At 41.6% G+C, this 22,708-nt stretch overlaps 1 non-coding gene and 1 pseudogene across 1 annotated transcript; one reads left to right on the top strand and one right to left on the bottom strand.

Annotated features, from left to right (window-relative positions):
• Positions 1-4,043: 4,043 nt before the first annotated feature.
• LOC148789894 (small nucleolar RNA R71) lies at positions 4,044-4,150 on the bottom strand. Its single transcript, XR_016079909.1, has one exon. It is a non-coding gene; the product is annotated as a small nucleolar RNA R71 (small nucleolar RNA).
• A 67-nt stretch (positions 4,151-4,217) lies between these two features.
• Positions 4,218-22,708, top strand: part of LOC148789895 (uncharacterized) — a 44,015-nt pseudogene continuing 25,524 nt past the window's right edge.

Here is a 22,708-nt window from a genome sequence, read left to right on the forward strand (position 1 = left end):
GTCCCTCCTACGGGCCTCAGAAGCCCAATCACCCAAACGCTCCGGGGCAGGGTTTTTAGCCACCTTGTCCAACTTCTCAGAAGTTAGGACCAGCATAAGGTTACGGTACCAGTCGGCATAGTTTGGGCCCTTAAGCTTGTTGTCGTCAAGAAGCTTTGCAAATTGTCCGTTTGCCATTTTCTGATAAAAGAGCAAACATCAATCCACAACCTAATTTGATTCATGTTATCTACATAGATATGGCTTTTAATCTATGTTCCATTCCCATTTATTCATCTTTGAGATTTCCCTCCTATCTCAATGACGAAGATTGCGAGTTGTCTCTAGAAATGTGGGAAGCCACATAGGGTGCATGGAGCCAACTATTTCAGCTGCAAAACCCCACCACCTTTCTGTGAAGGATCATATCCACTCATCGTATGGGCTTTCCCTTTGGCCTCTGTCAGACAAGGTTCAGAGCCATTTTAGGTTAAACCTTTCTATCCTGTGAGTGCTCTCACCCATCATATTCGTGAACGCCAAGGTACCGTGAGAGAGTTCCCAATTTCTGGTGAAGCTCCTCCCACATCGATCTATGACACCACTATCATCTTATGAAACACTCCAACAAATCCAGCAGCAAATGGATAGCCCATTTTCTGGTGCGTTTCCTCATTACTGAAGGACCCATCTTCATGCTAATGATGGAAGGCATTTAGAGAGTTCATCATATGAATCTCCCTATCACATGCACTCATATTGCAGGAGGGAACAAAAGTAACGCCCTAGTTTAATTTAGGTCAAACTAGAGCGGCTCCCACTGACTTTCATAAAGCCATATTTCTGGTGGGCCCTAAACGGCTTGGGTTCCGCATCTATCCTTTTTAGGGGTGTGGGGCCCACCACTGAGGAAGATAATCCAATGATCTTTAGGGACACCATGGCAATGATGTGCATTCAGCCATGGTGTGCGCAAAAGCCACTGTCGTATCTGCATGAGCTAAGTACTTATGGCCCATGTACGTAGCACATCACACATCCATACATCACATGCAATGATAGAATTGATCCAATCAATTAATATCTGTAAAGCCCATTAATAAAGTCCATTTTAATCCATAACATTAACAATTAATAGTATCTAGGTATATGGGCCGAATAGGGTTAGGCAATTCGGCCCATATAGCTTTCCTGCAAATTGTGGCTTTAGCAGTTTTATATCTTAAAACTATGCCTTACAGGTTGGGCCAAATTAAACTCTTAATTAAATATCAATCCTTAGGTCCATCAGTGGGAAATTAGGGTTGACTCCAGCCTTGATCGATCCCTAGATTCGGTCCAACCAGTTTGGACCAATCTGGTTCGAATGGGTCTAGGGTTTGATCTTTAATTAAAGATTTAATCCAAGAAAATGGTCTGAAATTAAATACAGATTAAAGAAAAAAAAGAATCACTCAAAGAAGGTTGTTCAGACATTCCATCCTACAAAATAGAGGTTAGATCACAGTATGCAGTTTCACAAACTGCAAATCGCAGATAGCGATTTTCCCATCTATGAAATCTCCTTCCTGCACCGCCATCTTCGATCCAAAAATAATAAAATAGAAGTCCTAAAATTTTCTATTAATATTACATCAGATCGAATCCTATACATTCAGTTTAAAAATAAAAAAAAATATTTTATAGACCAAATGTAATAAATAAATAAAGAAACTGCAAAACGCAGATTGTCACGAGCAAGAAAAAGATTTTGATCTTCACTTGTACGAACAACCCATAAATCTAGAAATTATAAAGAACAGTTCTAAATAAAATTTCAGATTTATAAAAAAATAATTTCAGATCAGTCGCTCTTTATCTGGGAAACAATTTTCTAGAAAAAATCCTAATCTGCGAAATCGGGTAGAACGCGTTCTGCCCATTTGCACAGGTTCAGATCTGGTTTAATTCGGTTCAAGACTTGAACCATGGCTCTGATACCACTGAGGGAATGAGAGATCCATCATATGGATGGCCGAACCCTATAGGAAGGTTGGGCGAAATTTAAAAAATTTCTTCTCCCCTCATCTGGGAATCACATTCCCTATTTTAGAAAATCTACATTTTCAAGGATCAATCTTGAATCCTAAATTGAACTAGATATGAAACCAGAAGCAGGAGAGAGATATACCTAATACAGAGAAACAATATCTCCCAACGAAGGTGTTCACGCCCAAAGAAAGACTCCAAAGACCGCTCCCACTGAAGATGACACAGTGAATGTTGGAGCAGAATTAGCAGTGCTCGTCCAACGAACCAAACCTTTCGCAAGAATTCGCTGGAGGCTGTGAGCACAACTTCAGATCAGCCTTTCTCTAAAGGCTGATATCAAGATCCAATCTTGATCGTTCTGCTTGAAAGAGGAGATTGAATTGGCAGTGTGGCGGTGGCGGCTGGACGGAGGTGGTAGAAGGAAAATAGCGTAGTGATGCTATGTTCTCTCTTCTGTAACTCTTGCTCTAAGAGTGAGGATGTGATGATGCAAGAGGCTGCCGCCCCCTCCTCCTTTTTTAACCTTAAAGGGATCAGCTCCTAATCCCATTAGGAGTTGTTAATCCAAATCATATTTTGATATGAATTCCCTTTATGTGATAAGGATAGACCCTTATCTTATCTGCAGATTAGATCAGCCATCTCCTAATCTTATTAGGAGGTTTCCAGATCTGAATCTGTATTCAAATCTGGACTCTCTGAGTGGATAGGGTTAAGACCCTATCATATCTGCTAATCTAATCTTAGATCCGCCCCTTAATTTAATTGATCAAACCAGCCCAGTTCGAAAAGGGCTTTAGGCCCATGAAGTCTTAGTACTCAGTATGCTTCCAAACTGCTGCCCAGTTGGGCTTCTTTGTATGGCGTGGGACCCAAGCATTAATCTATACGCCAGCCACATGGGTTTAGCCCCCTGAGCCCATCACATGGACTCCTAATGGGTCCAATACTTACACTAAGTGGTCCCTGGGCCAAGCCACCTTATAAAAGCCCAGGGACTGTGGGCAGATGCATGATTAGCCCATCAGGTATTACCCACAATGGTCTTACACTTAACCTCTCAGCCCATAATGATCATGCACTGCCCGACAAGAGAGGACCTCTCCCTTGGCTACAAGGAACAGTGTTGCACTCTCTACTCACATGGATCCTGGGAATTAAAACCTTTTGCAAACATTTTGAAACCATTATTAATATATTTATATCCGTATATAAAATATATTTTGCAAAACAAATTTCAATGATTGAAATCGGTTGCCGATAGTCTTGGTTTCCATCAGAGAGAGTGCATCCCCGATCATTAACTTTGTCCGACAAAGGGGCTGATCCTGTCACTATGATCACCCACTCAGATGAATTCTTGGACTGTCCCAACATACCCAGGTTTTGACCGCCTCTAAGGATCTCACTGATTGGCATATCAAAGATAGCCCAATCCGACACCTAGTGCAGTATCATAATCGAGTCTAGTGGTCAGGTGTAACTTTCTAGTTTTGCCTATAATCACCAAGGTTCAGGGCAATATTGGAAATCTGGTCCGGTTCAATGTTTCAAGTAAACCTACACTGCATGTACCTTGGGTCTCACCCTGGCAGCTGAGACAGGCCACCCCAACACTTGGCGACACACCAGTGTCAGCCTTAGTAGGATAAATCTCCCCAGACTTATCCAACGGCTGTGAACATTCTAATCTAACTTGAGTCTCATTAGTGTCCAGTTTAAAGATATTACACAGAAACACACCACAATAACATGAATCAAATATGTACTTTATTCATTTACAATAAATGTCATAATATACATCAATCTGATTGGATCTAAGGGCATACACTGTCTAACAATTTGAAGAGGTAGTGGCCACCTTTCATGACCGAGCTGATATTGCAGACATTGTTAGGCTGAAATTTTTCCCTTTTTCCCTGGAAGAGAGAGGTAGGAGTTGGTTATACTCTGTGAGACCTAGATCCATAGGTACATGGGTGGAGATGACCCAAACTTTCTTTAACTAGTAATTTCTGCACCATAAGACCAACAACCTTAAGAGATAGATCTCAACCTTTTCTCAAAAGGATAGTGAGACCTTATACCAAGCCTGAGAGAGATTCAAAGAGCTAGAAAACCTGTGTCTGCACCATGGGTATGAAAGTTGGAGGCTAGTTAGTTATCTTTATGAGGGCTTAACCAGTAGGGAGCACCAATTCATAGAGATGATGTGTAATGGGGAGTTTTTGCAAAAGGATCCTAAAGAAGCCATAGATTACCTGAATGAGTTCATTGAGAAAGCTCACACGTGGACTGGACCTAGTACTGCTGATAGTACTAGGGAACTTGAGGCCTTAAAGATGAGAATTAATAAAGTCACCCACACGGTTGCCATGGTAGAAACTCAAACTTCATGTTTTGTCTATAGGGGATTGGATCACTTAGCTCAGGATTGCCCAACCTATGGTGAGATAAGAGAGGTTTATGAAGAACAGTGTAATGCCTTAGGGATGTATAAGAAACCTTTCTCACCTTATTCAGAGACCTACAAGCTGGAGGAACCATCCCAATTTTAGTTGGAAGGCTGATCAAAACCAACCCACATCGTCCAACAATAATTGGAGTGTAGAGGCGCAACATCCAGATTTCATCCTGCACCCCAATACAATGCTCGACCGAATAGGAATCCTTCAGAGGAAACACTTCAAGCATTTATGGAGGCATAGAATAAGTCTAACCAAAAGTTTGAATCTGTTCTTGTGCAGGTGGTTGAAGAGAACAAGGATATCAAGAGTCAGATAACTAAACTTACCAATGCTCTTACTATACAAAAGAGAGGCAAAATTCCATCTCAGCCTCAGACCAATCCGAAGGGGTCACATATGGTATAGGGATCCACCTCTAATCCAGAGAACATTAAGGGGGTCCATGCCATAACTGCTCACAGCGGTAAGGTTTTAGATGGGCCTTTGCCAAGCCCACCCCACATAAATGTCACCACTTCGAGTAGAACGAAAGATGCCCCCTCAAAAGAGCCAAAAAAGGAGGCTACAATCCAAGTGCCCTTTCCCCAAGCTCTCAGATATGGAGGAAAAATTTCATACAACCAAGGTGAGATTTTGGAACATTTGAAAGAAGTTAAAACTAATCTACCTTTGTTGCATGTGATTAAGTAGGTACTGGCTTATGCCAAGGTGATTAAGGATCTATGTACCATGAAAAGGAGACACCATGTCAAGAAAATTGCATTTCTGACATAACAGGTAAGTGCGGTGATTGAGCAGAGAATGACGCCAAAGTACAAAGATCCAGGGTGCCCCACAATTGCTTGCCATATTGGGATAGAAGAGTTCGGTCAAGCTCTCTTGGACCTAGGAGCAAGTGTAAATTTAATGCCTTATTCAGTTTACTTGCAGTTAGGTCTTGGGGAGATAAAACCCACATCCGTGGTGTTATAATTGGCTGACAGTTCTATTCGGAAACCGAGGGGGATAGTAGAAGACATTTTGCTTCAGATTGATAAATTCTATTATCCTGTTGATTTTCTGGTTTTAGATACTCGATCTGTAGTTGACAGTGAGTCGAATTTTTTGCTAATTTTAGGAAGGCCATTCCTTGCTACAGCCAATGCTCTTATTAATTGTAGGAATGGTTTGATGAAGCTTTCATTTGGGAATATGACTCTTGAGGTGACATTTTTCATGTTTGGAAGCATCCCCGAGACGAGGATGAGTGCTATCATACCTATATGATAGACTCTTTCATTATAGAGGAAGTAGATGAAAGGGAAAATTCTGAATCTTTAGAATATCTCCTCTATAATTCTGATTTGAATTCTGAATTTTTGTTTTATCCTATTAATGATGTTTCTAATGTTTCTTCTATTTCTAATGATATACAGGATAAGAAGAAGAAGTTTTGGCAACCACGTGAGAGAGACCAACTGAAGCCATCTTCTATGGAGACACCCAAAGTAGAGTTATCCCCACTACCTGAAGGATTGAAACATGCATTTTTGGGACCAGGTTATACCTTTCCTGTTATAATATCTTCTAAACTTAGTGCTGAGAAGGATGAGAAATTGATAAATCTGTTAAGAGAACACAAGGATGCACTAGGTTGGACCATAGCTGACATTAAAGGTATAAGCCCATTGATATGTTCCCATAGGATTCATTTAGAAGAAGGAACTATCCCATGTCGAGACCCCCAAAGAAGATTGAACCCAATAATGAAAGAAGTTGTTAAAAATGAGGTCTTAAAACTATTAGACGTAGGGATCATATATCCTATATCTAATAGTAAATGGGTTAGTCCTACACAGGTTGTGCCAAAGAAATCAGGGGTCACAGTAGTTGAAAATGAGGAAGGAGTTCTTGTTCCCACTAGGGTAGTAACTGGGTGGCGCATGTGCATTCACTATAGGAAATTAAATGCAACCACCCGGAAAGACCATTTTCCATTGCCATTTATTGACCAAATCTTAGAACGTGTGGCTGACCATCCTTTCTATTGCTTTCTTGATGGTTATTCATGCTATTATCAGATTGAGATAGCTTTAGAAAATCAGGATAAGACTACTTTTACATGTCCTTTTGGTACTTATGCTTTCCGTATGATGCCATTTGGTTTATGTAATGCTCCAATTACTTTTCAACATTGCATGCTTAATGTGTTTTCTGATATGGTTGAAAAATGCATGGAAGTTTTTATGGATTATTTGAATGTTTTTGGTGATTCTTTTGATTCATGCTTACTTAATTTGAGAGCGGTTTTGACTAGGTGTGAAGAAAAAGGACTTGTGCTTAACTAGGAAAAATGCCATTTCATGGTGTCTTCAGGTATAGTTTTGGGACACATCGTGTCTGAAAGAGGAATAGAGGTTGACAAGGCCAAAATGAAGTTGATCTCTAAATTACCCACTCCCAAAACGATAAGAGAAGTCTGATCTTTTCTCGGACATGCTGGTTTTTACAGGAGGTTCATACAGAATTTTTCTGCTATAGCACGACCATTATGCAACCTCCTAGTCAAAGATGCTGAGTTCGATTGGACCTCAAAGTGTGAGTAAGCTTTTAGAACTCTCATCACTAAGCTAACCACTGCACCGACCATGCAATCACTGGATTAGAACCTTCCATTTGAGATTATGTGTGATGCTAGTAACTATGCAGTGGGAGCTGTTTTAGGCCAACAAAGGGAGGGGAAGCCCTTTGTTGTTTATTATGCTAGTAGAACTCTTAATAGGGCTCAAAGGAATTATTCTACAATAGAAAAGGAGCTACTAGCTGTTGTTTTTGCTTTAGATAAATTCCATGCTTATCATTGGTTCACCTATTACTGTGTTTATTGATCATGCAACTCTTAAGCACCTTCTTTCTAAGAAGGATGCTAAGGCTCGCTTGATTAGGTGGATTTTTCTTTTGCAGGAATTTGATCTAACGGTCAAGGATAAGAAGGGTGTTGAAAATGTGGTGGTTGATCACTTGTCTCGATTGGAGTTCAATAATTCTGCTAATGATGACCCATCCATTCGAGATGACTTCCCCGACGAGCATTTGTTCACCGTTAGCCAAGTGCCATGGTATGGCCACATCATTAACTACTTGGTTTCAGGTGAAGTTCAATTGAACTGGAGTGCACAAGATAAGTGTAAGTTCTTGGTTGAGGTAAGAATTTTTTTTTGGATGATCCCTGCTTGTTTAAGTATTTCCCTAACCAAATCATGAGGCATTGCATTCCAGTAGGTGAGATTCATAGTGTCCTTAATTTCTGTCATTCTGAAGATTGTGGTGGCCATTTTTCTATGAAGAAGATTGCTGCAAAGGTTTTGCAAAGTGGTCTTTACTGGCCTACTTTGTTTAAGGATACTAATACTTTTTGTTGTTCTTGTGATAGGTGCCAAAGGCTAGGTACGTGAACTCGTCGTCACATGATGCCCCTTGACCCCATCTTGGTTATTGAGATTTTTGACAGTTGGGGTATTGATTTCATGCAGCCATTTTCACCTTCTTTTGGTTATCTTTGTATTCTTCTTGCTGTTGACTATGTGTCTAAATGAGTTGAAGTTGTGTCGTGCCGTACTAATGATAACAAAGTTGTTGTTAAGTTCTTAAAAGAAAATTTGTTATCTAGGTATGATATGCCATGCGTGATCATTAGTGATCAAGGGGGACATTTTTGTAATCATTCTTTTGAAGCTTTGATTAGCAGGTACGACATTATTCACAAGGTGTCAATCACTTACCATCCACAAACCAATGGGCAAGCTGAGTTAGCTAATAGGGAGGTCAAGAAAATTTTGGAAAAGACGGTCAACCCGAACCATAAAGATTGGTCTTTACGCCTTTCTGATGCACTTTGTGTTAGACAATTTTGTATGCCCTTAGCTTCAATCCGTTTTGATGTACTTTTGATATTAGTGTAAATAAATAAAGTGCATGTTTTGATTCATATTGTTTGGTATAATTCTATGCAAGACCCTAAAACTAGACACTTATAGAGACTCGTGTTAGTTTAAATGTTCACAGCCGTTGGATAAGTCTGGGGAGATTTATCCTGCCAAGGCTGATACTGGTGTGCCACCAAGTGTTGGGACGGCCTGTCTCGGCCACCAGGGTAAGACCCAAGGCACATGCGGTATGAGATTACTCGAATCGTTGAACCAGACTAGATTTCCAGTATTGCCCTGGACCTTGGAGATAGATGGGCAAAACTGGAAAGTTACACCTGACCCCTAGACTCGATTATGATACTTCACTAGGTGTCGGATCAGGCTGTCTTTGATATGCCAATCAGTGAGATCCTTAGCGGGGGTCAAAACCTGGGCATGTTGGGGCAGTCTGAGAATTCATCTGAGTGGGTGATCATAGTGACAGGATCAGCCCCTTTGTCAGACAAAGGTAATGATCGGGAATGCACTCTCTCTGATGGAAACCAAACTGCCGGCAGTTGATTTCAATCGTTGGAATTTTGTTTTGCAAAATTAATATATATATATATATATATATATTTGGAAATGGTTTTAATTCCCGGGATCCATGAGAGTAGAGAGTGCGGCACTGTTCCTTGCAGCCGAGGGAGAGGTCCTCTCTTGTCGGGCAGTGCTTGATCATTAAGGGCTGCGAGGTTAAGTGTAAGATCATTTAGGATAGTACCTGATGGGCTAATCTTGCACTTGCCCACAGTCCCTGGGTTTTTATAAGATGGCTTGGCCCAGGGACCACTTAATGTAAGTGTTGGGCCCATAGGGTCCATGTGATGGGCTTAGGGGTTCACTGAGCTTTTTCAGTGAATTCGGTTGGGCCTTGTAATAGAGGCTGGGCCGAACCCATGTGGCTGGTGTGTAGATCAATGCTTGGGTCCCACGCCATACAAAGAAGCCCAACTGGGCAGCAGATTGGAAACTTGTTAAGCACTGAATATTTAATGGGCCAAAAGCCCATTTCGAGTTGGGCTGATATGATCACCCATCTATGGGGCGGATCTGAGATTAATGTTAGCAAAAGGATTGAGCCTTTAACCTTATCCACGCTGGGAGACCAAATTCAAATCAAATTTGAATCTGGTAAACTTCTGATAAGATTAGGAGTAAACTAATTTAATCTGCAGATAGGATTAAGATCATCCCCTCTCCAAATACTGATTTAGATTGGGATAACTCCTAATTAGGAGGTTTCTTAATCAAGAAGAAAAGAGGAGAAAACCAGAAGAGAAAAATATCAGATTTCGAACAGGGGTTTTGGAATGGATACATCCTGCGAATTGAGATCAGATCTCATACAGACTTTAGAGAGAAGAGCAGCTATTCAGCCATCTTCATCCCAGGAGTTCTCCTCCAGCCGCCGCCACTCTTTTTTAGACAAGATTCGATCTTTGAAGAAGAAAGAAGTCAAGAAATCAGTTATTGACATCAGTCTTGCAGAAAAGACTGAAAAAGATTCGGTGTTCAGAGTTTCCAGAGGATTCTTGCGAAGGATCCAGTGTGTAGGACGCACTTTGCTGGTTCCGTTCCACCCACAACTGTGTCATCTTCAGCAGGAGCGGATCTTGGTGTCTTCTTTGGGCATGAACACCAACTTTGGGAGATACTGCTTCTTCGGATCAGGTACAATCCTCCCCTTTCCTTTTGGTTCAGATCTGGTTCGATTTTGGTTCAAGTAGGATCCTTGAATATTGTATTCTAAATTTAGGGAATACGATTCCCAGTTGGGAGAAGGTAGGAAAATTTTTGAAATTCGCCCACCCATTCTACAACCTTTATGGCATCCATTAGATGGATCCTACCATTCTTTCAGTGGTATCAGAGCCACAGGTTTGAATCTTGAACCAAAAGAAAATCAGATCTGAACCTGCGCAGATGGACAGAAGATGTTCTGCCAAGATTTGCGCAGATTGTTTTCTTTATTTCAAGAAACTGTTTCTTGTTAAGGGCGATTGATCTGAAATTAATTTCTGTTAAATCCAAAATTTATTTAGAACTGTTCTTTATTTATTTTGATTTAATGGACTATTCGAACCTGGAGATCGCAGTGCAGATTTGGCGTAGATGGTCTGCGCATCCCTTTTCCTTTTATTTATTTATTTTATACAATTTGGTCTGTAAATATTTTCTTTTATTTTTCTAAACTGAATGTATAGGATTTGATCAAGAATGTAATAAATTAATAGAAATAGGTTTTCTGTTTTTTTTTTTTTATTTTTTTGATTGAAGAAGAAGAAGAAGGTGGCGCTGGAGATATGCAGATGGAGAAATCGCTTTCTGCGATTTGCAGTTTGTGAAATTGCAACCCTAGTGATTAACCTTTGTTTTGCAGGTGGTGCGAATAGTCCATATTTGATTTGTGATTGCTTAAAATCAAAATTATTAATTTCAGATCTTTCATGAATTGAAAATCAGTTTCGGACTATTTCGGACTAGATTTGACCAAAACTGTTTGGACTGAATCTGGGGTTCGAAGGGGAATGTTTTCAGTCCATTTTTCTCACACTTTTTGTTCCAAATCTGATGTTCAATTACAGGGATTAATTCGGCCCTCCTGTAAAGCCCAGTTTTAAAAGGTTAAAACTGCAAAAGCCCACACTTGTGAGAAAAGCTGTATGGGCCGAACTGCTAACTGTGATTCAGCCCATACACCTAGTAGGCATTAATTGTTAATGTTATGGATTTAGAATGGGCTGTTCAATGGGCTTTACAGCAGTTAATTGATTGGATCAATTCCCCCTTTGCATGTGGTGATTGGATGTTTGATGTGCTGCAACCATGGGCCATAAGCACTTGGCCCATGATGACTCGTTAGTGGCTCTTGCGCACACCATGGCTGAATGCACATCATTTCCATGGTGTCCCTTAAGGTCATTGGATGACCCCTCCTTACATGGTGGGCCCCACAACCCTGAAAAGGGATGCGTATGGAACCCCTAGCCGATTAAGGCCCACCAGAAATCTGACTTTATGAAAGTCAGTGGGAGCCACTTTGGTTTGACCTAAAATTAAAACTAGTGCAAAATTTTGTTCCCTCCAGCTCCAGCAAATATGAGTGCGTGTGATAGGGAGATCCAAATGATGGACTCTCTAAAGGCCTTCCGTCATTAGCACAATGATGGGTCCTTCAGTAATGAGGAAACACACCATAAAATTGGGCTATCCATTTGTTGTTGGATCTGTTAGAGTGTTTCATAAGATGATAGAGGCGTCATGGGAGGGGCTTCACCAGAAAATGGGAACTCTCTCACGGTACCTTGGCGTAACCTGAATATGATGGGTGTAAACTCACTGGACAGAAAGGTTTACCTGAAAACGGCTCTGAACCTTGTCTGACAGAGGCCAAAGGGAAACTCATTTGATGAGTGGATATGATCCATCACAGAAAGGTGGTGGGGTTATGCAGCTGAAATAGTTGGCTTCACGCACCCCATGTGATTTCCCACATTTCCAGAGACATTTCGTCATCTTCGTCACTGAGAAAGGAGGGAAATCTCAAAGATGAACAAATGGGAATGGAACATAGATTAAAAACCATATCTATGTAGGTAACATGAATCAAACTAAGGTTGTGGACTAACGTCTTTGCTGTTTTATCAGAAAATGGCAAACGGTCAATTTGCAAAGCTTCTAGACAATAAAAAGCTTAAGGGCCCAAACTATGCCGACTGGTACAGAAATCTTATGCTGGTCCTAACTTCCGAAAAGTTAGATGAGGTGGTGAAAAATCCTGCCCCGGAGCGTCCAGGTGATAGGGCTTCTGAGGCATGTAGGAGGGACTACCAAGATTGGGAGGATAAGAACTCCCTAGCCCGCTGCTTTGTCATTGCCTCACTGGACAACTCAATACAGAGGCAGTTCGATCAGATCGAACTAGCCAAGGACATATTGGACAGTCTAAAGACAATGTATGAAGAGCAGAACCATTCTACTCGACAGAAGGTCTTGAAACTGTTCATGACGGTGCAGATGTCCAAAGGGCAGAAAGTTCATGACCATTGTCTTCGGATGATGGGCTACATTAACGAACTCGAAGCCCTTGGATCCGGGCTAGATCTTGGCACATAAGTGGATGCCATCCTGAATTCTTTGCCATCTTCCTTCAACGCGTTCACAATGAACTACAACATGAATAAGCTGAATGTCAGCGTCCAAGAACTCAGCAATATGTTGCAAAGGGCCGAGGATCTACTCAAGAAGGATGAGCCTGTGGTTATGCTTGTTGAATCTAACAAATCGGGCAAGAAAAAGAGAAAGGCAAAGAAGTCCTAGAAGAAAGCTGCCAAACCCAAGAAGTAGAAGAAAAACAAAGCATCTGATGTTTGTTACTTCTGCAAGCAGACCGGCCACTAGAAGAGGAACTGTCCTGCCTACCTGGAATCTAAGAAAGGTAACATCGAAACTTATGTCATAGAAACTAATATGTTAGTTACTTTTGTGTCCTGGTGTGTTGATTTTGGGGCTTCAACTCATGCGTGTAACTCACTGCAGGGGTTCAAAGTTAGCAGAAGATTGAGTGAAGGCGAAGTGACACTATTTTTGGGAATGACTGCAAGTGTTGCAGCTGCGGCAATAGGGACCGTGGAATTAGTTTTTAGAGAAGGAGTGCTTGTACTTAAAGATTGTCTTTATGTATAGAACTTGAGAAGAAATTTAATTTCTGTTTCTAAACTGTGTGCTGATGGATATACTGTTTATTTTAGTAATATGATTACTGTTAAACGGAATAACAAATTCATCGCATGCAGGGAACTGGAGAACGGTCTCTATGTTCTACATCATTCTCTAGAAACTAACTTAACCGAAACTACGTCGGTCAAAAATCCCAAGAAAAGGAATTGTGATACAGTAAACCCCACGTGCCTCTGGCATTACCGACTTGGCCATATCGGTGTTGACCGAATCACAAGGCTGGTAAAGGATGGTCCTTTGGATTTTCTAACCGTAGAAAATCTTCCCACTTGTGAGCCTTGTCTCCAAGGTAAGATGACAAAGCGGCCATTTGACGGTAAGCCTGAAAGATGTGTAGGCACACTTGACCTAATACATACAGATGTATGTGGTCCCCTGAGTGTTAGGACATGGAATCAACGTGTATTTTATCACCTTTACAGATGATTTTTCACGATATGGTTACGTGTACCTAATGAGACACAAGTCTGAATCCTTGGAAAAGTTCAAAGAGTTCAGACAAGAAGTCGAGAAACAGATAGGGAGAGAAATTTAGGCCCTTCGATCAGATCGAGGTGGCGAGTATCTCTCTGACGAATTCAGGGACTACTTTAAGGTCAATGGGATAGTGTCACAATTAGCTCCTCCTGCCACACCTCAACTCAACGGTGTTTCAGAGAGGAGGAATAGAACCTTGTTAGACATGGTCCGGTCACTTCTCATAAGTTCAGATGTCAAGATCAAATCCTTTCTGAAAGAACTGATGTCAAGATCAAATCTTGACCTCTTCCACAACTGGAGATCGTACTGGCAAACTGGGGCGGCAAGAACAGGGAGGTGGTAAGGAAGAATTCTGCAGGGATGCTTAATTCTTCCTTCTTTGATTTCAGCACTAAAGAGGATCTGAATGTGTGTCTTCTCAAGGTTGCCACCCCCTCCTTCTTTTTTTAACCTAAAAGATCAGCTCCTAATCCAATTAGGAGCTGCTTATCCAAATCATATTTGGATAAGACCTTTCTTTAGGTGATAACGATAAACCCTTATCTTATCTGCAGATTAGATTAGCTTTCTCCTAATCTCATTAGGAGGTTTCTAGATCTGAATCACATTCAGATCTGGATTCTCTGAGTGGATAGGGTCAAGACCCTATCATATCTGCTAATCCATCTCAGAATTCGCCCCATTAATAACTAATAAAATAGCCCAGTTCGAAATGGGCTTTAGGCTCATTAAGCTTATGTGCTCACTTAACCTTCCTAACTGCTGCCCAGTTGGGCTTCCATGTATGGCGTGGGACCCAAAGACTGCTCCCAGTGAAGATGGCATAGTGTAGGATGGAGCAGAATCAGCAGTGTTCTTCTCCAAGAACTCTGTCCTTCGCAAGAATTAGTAGGATGGCACGTGAGCACAACTTCCTATCAATTCTTTCTCAAAAAACTGATGTCAAGATCCAATCTTGACTTCTCCCACAACTGGAGATCGAACTGGCAAACAGGGCGACAAGAATGAGGAGGCGGCAAGAAAGAATTCTGCAGGGTTGCTTAATTCTTTCTTCTGTGTTTTTCAGCACTAAAGAAGATGTGAATATCTCATACTAAAGGTTGTCGCCCCCTTCCTTCTTTTGTAAACCCAAAGGATCAGCTCCTAATCCAATTAGGAGCTGCTTATCCAAAACATATTTGGATCAGACCTCTCTTTAGGTGATAAGGATAAACCCTTATCTACAGATTAAATTAGCTTTCTTCTAATCTCATTAGGAGATTTCTAGATCTGAATCACATTCAGATCTGGACTCTCTGAGTGGATAGGGTCATGATCCTATCCTATCTGCTAATCCATCCCAGAATTCGCCCCATAATTAACTAATTAAATAGCCCACATCGAAATGGGCTTTAGGCCCATTAAGCTTATGTACTCACTTAACCTTCCTAACTGCTGCCCAGTTGGGCTTCTTTGTATGGCGTGGGACCCAAGCATTGATCTACACATCAGCCACATGGGTTCGGCCCAGCCTTTGTTACAAGGCTTGGCCATATACACTATTATGGACAGTGCACCCCCTGAAACCCATCAAATGGGCTCTATGGGCCCAACACTTACCTTAAGTGGTCCCTGGGCCAATCCACATTGTAACACCCAGGGACTGAAGATGCAAGATTAGCCCATCAGGTATTACCCTCAATGGTCTTACACATAACCTCTTAGCCCATAATGATCATGCACTGCCCGACAAGAGAGGACCTCTCCCTCGGCTGCAAGGAATAGTGCTGCACTCTCTACTTATATGGATTCCGGGAATTAAAACCTTTTTGCAAACCTTTTAGAAACCATAATATATATACTTTTATATCTTATATAAAATATATTTTGCAAAACAAATCTCAACAATTGAAATCGGTTGCCGACAGTCTTGGTTTCCATCAGTAAGACTGCATCCCCGATCATTACCTTTGTCCGACAAAGGGGCTGATCTTCTCACTATGATCACCCACTCAGATGAATTCTCAGACTGTCCCAACATACCCAGGTTTTGACCCCCGCTAAGGATCTCACTGATTGGTACATCAAAGATAGCCCAATCCGACACCCAGTGTAGTATCATAATCGAGTCTAGGGGTTGGGTGTAACTTTCCGGTTTTGCCCATTAATCTCAAAGGTCCAAGGCAATACTGGAAATCTGGTCCAGTTCAAAGATTCAATTAATCCTACATTGTTTGTGCCTAGGGTCTCACCCTGGCAGCTGAAACAGGCCACCCCAACCGACTTGGTGGCACCACAGTGTCAGCCTTATCAGGATAGGTCTCCCCAGACCGACCCACTGGCTGTGAACATTCTAAACTAACACGAGTCTCATTAAGTGTCCAGTTTAAGGGTATTACATAGAAACATACCAAGGGAACATGAATCAAATATGCACTTTTATTCATTTACAATAAACTCATAAAGTACATCATTCTGATTGAAGCTAAGGACATACAAAACTGTCTAACAAAATTCATACACGAATTGGGAGTGATTCCATCCAGCACATCACCCATCCCGTTGTTGTGTAGCAACAATGGAACGATCGCCCAGGCTAAAGAGCCTCGGGCCCACTCGAAGTCAAAGCACATCGAGAGGAAGTACCATGTACTGCGAGAGATCGTTGGTAGAGGGGACATCCTAATTTAGAAGGTAGCATCAGCGGATAATGTGGCAGACCCATTGACTAAGCCACTGACACAGAAGGTGTTTGAGAAACATGTGGAAAGTATGGGACTCCAGCTTGTACCAGATTGGACCTAAGTGCAAGTGAGAGCTGTTACACAGTTTTGTATGCCCTTAGCTTCAATCCGTTTTGATGTAATTTTGATATTATTTAGTGTAAATAAATAAAGTGCATGTTTTGATTCATGTTGTTTGGTATAATTCTATGTAAGACCCTAAAACTGGACACTTATAGAGACTCATGTTAGTTTTAAATGTTCATAGCTGTTGGAAAAGTCTGGGGAGATTTATCCTGCCAAGGCTGATACTGGTGTGCCACCAAGTGTTGGGATGGCCTATCTCGACCACCACGGTAAGACCCAAGGCACATGCAGTATGGGATTACTCGAATCCTTGAATCGGACCAGATTTCCAGTATTGCCCTGGACATTGGAGACAGATGGGCAAAACTGGAAAGTTACACCAGACCCCTAGACTCGATTATGGTACTTCACTAGGTGTCGGATCAGGCTGTCTTTGATATGCCAATCAGGGAGATCCTTAGCAGGGGTCAAAACCTGGGCATGTTGGGGTAGTCTGAGAATTCATCTGAGTGGGTGATCATAGTGATAGGATCAGCCCCTTTGTCGGACAAAGGTAATGATCGGGAATGTACTCTCTCTGATGGAAACCAAACTGCCGGTAGTTGATTTCAATTGTTGAAATTTTGTTTTGCAAAATTAATATATATATATATATATATATATATATATATATATATATATATATATATATATATATATACAGTTTCAAAATGTTTGCAATAGGTTTTAATTCCCGGGATCCATGAGAGTAGAGAGTGCGGCACTGTTCCTTGCAGCCGAGGGAGAGGTCCTCTCTTGTCGGGCAGTGCTTGATCATTAAGGGCTGAGAGGTTAAGTGTAAGACCATTTAGGATAGTACCTGATGGGCTAATCTTGCACCTGCCCATAGTCCCTGGGTTTTTATAAGATGGCTTGGCCCAGGGACCACTTAATGTAAGTGTTGGGCCCATAGGGTCCATGTGATGGGCTCAGGGGTTCACTGATCTTTTTCAGTGAATTCGGCTGGGCCTTGTAATAAAGGCTGGGCCGAACCCATGTGACTGGTTTGTAGATCAATGCTTGGGTCCCACGGCATACAAAGAAGCCCAACTGGGCAGTAGATTGGAAACTAGTTAAGCACTGAATATTTAATGGGCCAAAAGCCCATTTGGAGTTGGGCTGATATGTTCACCCATCTATGGGGCGGATCTGAGATTAATGTTAGCAAAAGGATTGGGCCTTTAACCTTATCCACTCTGGGAGACCAAATTCAAATCAAATTTGAATCTGGTAAACTTCTGATAAGATTAGGAGTAAACTAACTTAATCTGCAGATAGGATTAAGATCATCCCCTCTCCAAATTCTGATTTGGATTGGAATAACTCCTAATTAGTAGGTTTCTTAATCAAGACGAAAAGAGGAGAAAACCAAAAGAGAAAAAGAATACGTGGTGTCCTAGATTGAATGGTTGGCATATAGGATGGAGGGAGTGGCTGAGATTTAATGGTGAGGAGCTGAATGGTGACGATTAGCAGAATAGGCTCCTAGGGTTAGAACACTAAAAACAGAGTACCCTACAATGCATGTTGGAAATAAGAAGGGATGGAAGGTAAGGATTTAGCAGTTTGGGGTGGTAGGGTTTGTTAAGAATGAAAAGAATGGGTTAAAAGGCTCCCAGGTTTGCTAATGGGAGGGGAGCATGGTAATACAGTAGGATGGGCGCCAACTGGGTTTAGCGGATAGGAGGTGCCCTCCTGTTCTCAGTTTTTACAAAAACACCCCCTTTCTCAGTTGGACTTCACACCAGTTTCCCAAAATTTGCATTTCAGTCATGAAAACTTCCAAGTTTTCTACATAATTTGAATAGAGACCCTTAGAGGTCACATAATTGATTTTAACTAGGAAAATGATACACTTTGATTATTCTAAGGCCGAAAGTACCCCTATATTGATGCCCTTAAGGCATCAAAATGCAAGGTTATCACACCCCCCAACTTAAACATTGGTAGTCCTTTAGCAATGCAGCCTTAAAATTACATTAAGTATAAAGATCTTTCCACTTACAAGGTCATCCCTAATAGAATTATTCAAGCATCCTGATTCCAGCATTCTCAAACTCTGTATAGATTGTGAAGGGATGAGAGATCCATCGTATGGACGCCTGAATCTTGCGGAATAGTATGGACGAATTTCAAAAAATTTATCTCCTACCTAATAGGAATCGTATTCCCTATTTTAGAAAAATCATATTTTTCAAGGATCAATCTTGAACCAAGAACCGAACCAGATCTAAACAAAAGCAGTAGGAGAGGGATATACCTGATACGGAGAAATAGCATCTCCCAATGGAGGTGTTCAAGCCCAAGGAAGGAACCAAAGACACCTCCCATTGAAGATGGCGTAGTGCAGGGTGGAGCAGAATCAGCAGCATTCTTCAAAAGAACCAGATCCTTCGCAAGAATCAGCTGGACGACACATGAGCACGACTTCCAATCAGCCCTTTCACAAAGGACTGATATCAGGATCCAATCTTGCTCATTCCCACTAAGAATAGGAGATCGAACTGGCAGATATGGCGGCGGCAGGAAGGAGGTGGCAAGAAAGAATTTTCGCAGAAGTGCTGAGTTCTTTCTTCTGTGACTTCAGCTCTGAAGAGAATGTGAATATGAATATCTACTAAAGGCTGCTGTTCCCTCCTCCTTTTATAAGCTTAAAGGGATCAGCTCCTAATCCTATTAGGAGTTGTTGATCCAAATCATATTTGGATCAGAATTCCCTTTAAGTGATAAGGGTAAACCCTTATCTTATTTGCAGATTAGATCAGCCCTCTCCTAATCCTATTCGGAGGTTTCTAGATCAGAATCTGTATTCAGATTTGGACTCTCTGAGTGGATAGGGTAAGACCCTATCCTATCTGCTAATCTAATCTCAAAATTCACCCTTTATTTAACTGATCAAATCAGCCCAGTTCGAAATGGGCTTTAGGCCCATTAATAGTATGTGCTCACTTAGCCTTCAAAACTACTGCCCAATTGGGCTTCCTTGTATGGCGTGGGACCCAAACATTGATCTACGCATGAGCCACATGGCTTCAGCCCAACCTTTGTTACAAGGCCTGGCCGAATACACTGTTATGGACAGTGCACCCCCTGAAACCCATCACATGGGCTCAATGGGCCCAACACTTACCCTAAGTCGTCCCTGGGCCAAGCCACCTTGTAACACCCAGGGACAGTGAGCAGATGCAAGATTAGCCCATCAGGTATTACCCTCAATGGTCTTACACTTAACCTCTCAGCCCATAATGATCAAACACTTAACTTCTCTGCTCACATGGATCCTGGGAATTAAAACCTTTTGCAAATGTTTAGAAACCGTAATATATATACTTTTATATCTCATATAAAATATATTTTGCAAAACAAATCTGAACGATTGAAATCGGCTACCGGCAGTCTTGGTTTCCATCAGAGAGAGTGCATCCCCGATCAAAAATTTCCTGCACAGTTGGATAAAAAGTGTCAACCGAATAGATCGAATGGTCTTCAATTGGGTACTTCATAGCTTCAAAAATATTAAATTTAACAGTCTCTCCGTCACATTCGACGGAGAGGGTACCCTCATCCACATCTATTTTGGTCTTGGCCGTTTTCATGAATAGCCTACCTAATAGAAGTGGGGCTGAACCTTCGATCGTGTTCTCCTCCATCTTCAGAATGTAAAAATTAGCTGGGAAAATTAAATCGTTAACCTGCACCATTACATTCTCAACACTCCCTTCTGAGAAGGAATTAGAACGATCAGCTAATTGGATAACAACTTTAGTTTCCTTTAAAGGACCTAATCTCAAAGCATAGTAAATCGAGTATGGCATGACATTGATAGATGCACCTAAGTCTAGCATGGCATGCTCGATTCGCTTATTGCCAATCTTCTTCCTGTCCTTTATCCACCTTCCTTGGTGAGGTAGGTTCCTCCCGCTTCTTAGCACCACTGCACTTAGATTCTCCTTGGGGTTGACTACCGTTTGTGATGGTAGTTTCCCGGAGCTCTGCGCCTCCAACTTGTTAACAGCAGTGGCAAGTTGGCTGATTTAGTTCCCCAAATTCTGAATGCTGGCTCTTGTTTCCTGTTGAAATTGTTGAGTATTAGTAGCTAAAGCCTTAACTATATCTTCTAATGACGTACCTGAATTCGGCGGTTGGCCTTGCGATGTGATGGGTGCTGAATACTGGGACTGTCGACTGAAAAAATGGGGCTGATATTGCTGCTGTCCTCCTGGGTTTTCGTAGCTTAGATTTGGATGATCTCTCCACCCCTGATTGTAGTAATTAGAGTAGGGATCATACTTTCGTTGGGGCTGCCCCGGGAATCCTCCTACGGCGTTTACTTGCTGCATCGGTCCATCTTGTAATGATGGACACATGTCCGTAAGATGGCCAGGGATTGAACAGATAACACACACCCTAGCAATTTGTAATTGTCCTGCAGCTAGTTGCCTAACCAAGGCAGTTAAGTCAGAAATCTGATTTTCTAAATTTACATGGCTTACCTCATTTGCATGCCTAATGGTGCCATCTATCCTTGCACCGAACTGCTTTGAATTTTTGGCCATGTTGGAAATTAATTCCCTGGCCGCTTCAGGTGTCTTGTTCACTAGGGCTCCTCCACTGGCTGCATCGACCATACTTCTATCCATGGGTTGAAGCCCTTCATAGAAGTATTGGATCAAAAGTTGTTCGGGTATTTGGTGGTGTGGACAGCTAGCAACAAGTTGTTTAAATCTTTCCCAATATTCATATAGCGTCTTACCACCAAATTGCTGAACTTCACATATTTCTTTTCTTATGTTTGTAACCCAGGATGCAAGGAAATATTTTTCTAAAAATACCATGTTCATCTCATCCCTTGTGCGTATTGAACCGGGAGGAAGAATATACAACCAATCCTTTGCTTTATCACGTAAAGTAAATGGAAAGGCTATGAGTTTTACCTGATTCTCGGTCATACTGTGGGGTTTCTTGCTTGAACAGACGACTTGGAATTCCTTTAGATGCCTATGAGGGTCCTCACCAGGAAAACCATGAAAAATAGGCAATAATTGAATCAAACCAGATTTCAATTCAAAACCTACCTCAAGAGTGGGATACGTGATGCATAGGGGCTGTTGATTCATAGTTGGCGCAGCTAACTCTCTCAATGTCCTCTCTCTATCAGCCATTCTTTCTCCTTCTTCGAAGATGGGAAAATCACAAGTGGGCAATTCGCAATCTGAGTTCACCCTTTTTGGTGAACGATCATTCCTTTGTTTCCCCTCCTTCCTTAAATGACAGATGGTCCTCTCAATTTCAGGGTTGTACTCGAGTTCACCTCGTTGAGAAGCACGTCATAAAACAAAAGAGGTTAACAAAGAGAAGGTAATAGCTAAGAAATTAAAGTTGCTCCCCGGCAACGACGCCAAAATTTTGACGGGTTGTCGAAGCCCTCAAAATTAATACTAGTCCCACAATAAAATATTTGTAGTAAAAGTGGTTCTAGGTCGAATCCCATAGGGAGCAAATCAATAATCTCTTAGCCGAATGGGTAATGTAATTGAGTGAGAGAATTTAAATACTGAAATTAAAAGAAAAGTAAATAAATAGCAACTTAAACAAACAAGAGAAAATCAGTCTTACCGAATTCTGGCTCAAGGGTTCGGGTTGAATCGATTGGCCATCGATCCTAGGTAAATTTCAGCATTCTTGCAATTCAAGCATTTAACCTTATCTTATCTGCAAATTAGATCAACTCTTTCCTAATCTTATTAGGAGGTTTCCAGATCCAAATCTCTATTTGGATCTAAACTCTCCGAGTGGATAGGGTCTTATCCTATTTGCTGATCCAATCCTAGATCCGCCACTATTTGCCCAGTGGCCTTCCAAACTGCTGCTCAGTTGGGTTTCTTTGTATGGCGTGGGACCCAAACATTGATCTACACATTAGTTACATGGGTTCAGCCCAGCCTTTGTTACAAGACCTGGCCGAACACACTGTTATGGACAATGAACCCCCTGAGCCCATCACATGGGCTCTTAATGGGCCCAACACTTACACTAAGTGGTCCCTAGGCCAAGCCACCTTATAAAAACCCAAGGACTGTGGGCAAATGCAAGATTAGTCCATCAGGTATTACCCTCAATGGTTTTACACTTAACCTCTCAGCCCATAATGATCAAACACTGCCCGACAACGGAGGACATCTCCCTCGGCTGCAAGAAACAGTGCTGCACTCTCTACTCGCGTGGATCCCGG

The sequence above is a fragment of the Nelumbo nucifera genome, chromosome 8 (genome assembly GCF_055504915.1).
Source record: "Nelumbo nucifera cultivar China Antique chromosome 8, China Antique-T2T, whole genome shotgun sequence".
Classification (NCBI taxonomy): Eukaryota; Viridiplantae; Streptophyta; class Magnoliopsida; order Proteales; family Nelumbonaceae; genus Nelumbo; species Nelumbo nucifera.